Below are 3,555 nucleotides of genomic sequence, written 5' to 3' on the forward strand. Positions count from 1 at the left end.
TTTGTTTCCCATTCATAAACGGAGTTGAATCAACTGCAATTTCTGGTTCTATGACCAAGAGTTTTTTTTCTGGTAAGGAAAGTCACTATTGAGCTCCCATTGCCACACAGTGCAAATAGCACTCGCGCCTCTTCCCAGCAAGTACCGTGTATTGGACTGAAAAGAAGCTACAGTTCTTGTTAATTTCTTAAGCAGAGTTGAAATGTATGTGGCCCGTGTGTGTAGGAAGCACAGTGCTTTTGTTCTGAGCAAGCTCACAATTCGGTTGCTATTGAAACAGAGTAGAAAAGAGTGCTCTTTCTCAAAAGCAGAGTGTTTTTCTCTTAAGCTGAGCTAGTATTTGTTTTCCATTGATATACAGAGTTGAATCACATGCAGTTTCTGGTCCAAAGAGCAAGAGTAATTTTCTGGTAAGGAATGTCACTATTGTGCTCCCATTGTCATACACTGTGCATATTGCACACACGTCTGTTCCCAGCAAGTACAGTGTATTGACTGAAAAGAAGCTACTGTTCTTGTCAGTTTTATAAGCAGAGTTGAACTAGATATGGCCCGTGTGTAGAAAGCACAGTTCTTTTATTCTGAGCAAGTTCACTTTCTGGCCTTGTAGGAAGCACAGTAGAGTAGAAGAGTGCTCTTTTGTAAAAAGAAGAGTGTGTTTCTTGTTAGGCAAGCTAGTGTTTGTTTCTCATTCACAAACCGAGTTGAATCACATTCAGTTTCTGGTCCTATGAGCAAGAGGTGTTTTCTGGTAAGGAAAGAACCTATTGTGCTTTCTTTTTCATACACAGTGCAAATAGCACTCACGTCTTTTCCAAGCATGTACAGTGTATTGGACTGAAGAGAAGCTACTGTTCTTGTCAGTTTTCTATGCAGAGATGAACAAGATATGGCCCGTGTGTGTAGAAAGCACAGTTCTTCTGTTCTGAGCAACTAACTGTTCTGGCCCTTTGGAAACGCATAGAGTAGAAAAGTCTTTTTTTCTCAAAATCAGAGTGTTTCTTGTAAGGAGAGCTAGTGTTTGTTTTGCATTCATAAACAGAGTTGAATCACATGCAGTTTCTGGTCCTACGAGCAAGAGGTGTTTTCTGGTAAGGAAAGTCACTATTGTGCTTCCATTGCCATACCCAGTGCAAATAGCACTCTCGTCTGTTCCCAGCAAGTACAGTGTATTGGAATGAAGATAAGCGACTGTTCTTGTCAGTTTCCTAAGCAGAGTTTAACTAGGTATGGCCCGTGTGTGGAGGAATCACAGTTCTTTTGTTGTGAGCAAGCTCACAGTTCTGGCCCTATAAAAATCACAGTAGAGTAGAGTAGTGGTCTTTTCTCAAAAGCAGAGTGGGTTTCTTGTAGGCGAGCTAGTGATTGTTTCCCATTGATAAACAGAGTTGAATCACATGCAGTTTCTGGTCCTACGAGCAAGAGTTGTTTTCTGGTAAGAAGAGTCACTCTTGCGCTCCCATTGCCATACACAGTGCAAATAGCACTGGCGTCTGTTCCCAGCAAGTACAGTGTATTGGACTGAAGAGAAGCTACTGTTCTTGTCAGTTTCCTAAGCAGAGTTGAACTAGATATGGCCCGTGTGTGTAGGAAGCACAGTTCTTTTGTTCTGAGCAAACTCACTGTTCTGGCCGTATAGGAAGCCCAGTAGAGTAGAGGAGTTTTCTTTCCTCAATAGCTGATTGTGTTTCTTGTAAGGCGAGCTAGTGTTTGTTTTCCATTCATAAATGGCGTTAAATCACATGCAGTTTCTGCTCCTATGAGGAAGAGTTGTTTTCTTGTAAGGAAAGTCACTATTGGGCTCCCAGACATACACAGTGCAAAAAGCACTCGCGTCTGTTACCAGCAAGTACAGTATATTGGACTGAAGACAAGCTACTCTTCTTTTCAGTTTCATTAACAGAGTTGAAGGAAATATGGCCCGTGTGTGTAGGAAGGACAGTTGATTTGTTCTGAGCATGCTTACTTCTTTGACCGTATAAGAAACACAGTAGAGGAAAAGATTGCTCTTTTCCAAAAGTATAGTGTCTTTCTTGTAAGTCGAGTTAGTGTTGGTTTCCCATTCATAAAGGGAGTTGAATCACATGCAGTTTCAGGTCTTAGGAGAATGAGTAGTTTTCTGGTAATGAAAGACACTATTGTGCTCCCTTTGCCATGCACAGTGCAAACAGCACTTTATCTGTTTTCAGCAAGTACAGTGTATTGGACTGAAGAGAACCTACTGTTTTTGTCATTTTCCTAACCAGAGTTGAACTTGATATGGTCCGAGTGTGTAGGAAGCACTGTTCTTTTGTTCTGAGCAAGCTCACTGTTCTTGCCCTATAGGAAACAGAGTAAAGTACAAGAGTGCTCTTTTCTCAAAAGCAGAATGGGTTTCTTGTAAGGCGAGCTAGTGTTTGTTTCCCATTCATAAACGGAGTTGAATCACATGCAGTTCCTGGTACTATGAACAAGAGCTGTTGTCTGCTAAGGAAAGTCACTATTGGGCTCCCCTTGACATACAAAGAGCAAATAGCAGTCGCGTCTGTTCCCAGCATGTGCAGTGTATTGAACTGAAGAGAAGCTAGTGTTCATTTCAGTTGCCTAGGCATAGTTGACCTAGATATGGCCCGTGTGTGTAGGAAGCACTGCCTTTGTTCTGAGCAAGCTCACAGTTCTGGCCCTATAGGAAACAGAGTAGAGTAAAAGAGTGCTCTTTTCTCAAAAGCAGAGTGTGTTTCTTGTAAGGCGAAATAGTGTTTGTTTCCCATTCATAAACAGAATTGAATCACATGCAGTTTCTGGTCCTAAGAGCAAGAGTTCTTTCTGGTAAGGAAAGTCATTATTATGCTCCCATTGCCATACACAGTGCAAATAGCACTCGCGTCTGTTCCCAACAAGTACAGTGTATTGGACTGAAGAGAAGCTACTATTCTTGTTAGTTTCTTAAGCAGAGTTTAACTAGATATGGCCCGTGTGTGTAGGAAGCACTGCCTTTGTTCAGAACAATCTCACTGTTCTGTCCCTATAGGAAACAGGGTAGAGTAGAAGAGTGCTTTTTTCTCAAAAGCGAAGTGTGTTTCCTGTAAGACGAGGTAGTGTTTGTTTCCCATTCATAAAAGGAGTTGAATCACATTCAGTTTCTGGTCCTACAAGCAGAGTTGTTTTCTGGTAGGAAAGTCACTTTTGTGCTCCCATTGCCATACACAGTGCAAATAGCATCTGTTTGTTCGTAGCAAGTACAGTGTATTGGACTGAAGCAAAACTTCTGTTCTTGTCAGTTTCCTAAGAACAGTTGAACTAAATATGGACCGTGTGTGTAGGAAGCACAGTTCTTTTGGTCTGAGCAAGCTCACTGTTCTGGCCCTATAGGAAACCCAGTAGAGTATTTGAGAGCTCTTTTCTCAAAAGCAGAGTGCGTTTCTTGTAAGGCGAGCTAGTGTTAGTTTCCCATTCATAAACAGAGTTGAATCACATGCAGTTTCCTATGAGCAAGAGTTGTTTTCTGGTAAGGAAAGTCATTATTGCTCTCCCATTGCCATACACAGTACAAATATCACTTGTGTCCGTTCGCAG

Source organism: Peromyscus eremicus, unplaced genomic scaffold, assembly GCF_949786415.1.
Source record: "Peromyscus eremicus unplaced genomic scaffold, PerEre_H2_v1 PerEre#2#unplaced_32, whole genome shotgun sequence".
NCBI lineage: Eukaryota > Metazoa > Chordata > Mammalia > Rodentia > Cricetidae > Peromyscus > Peromyscus eremicus.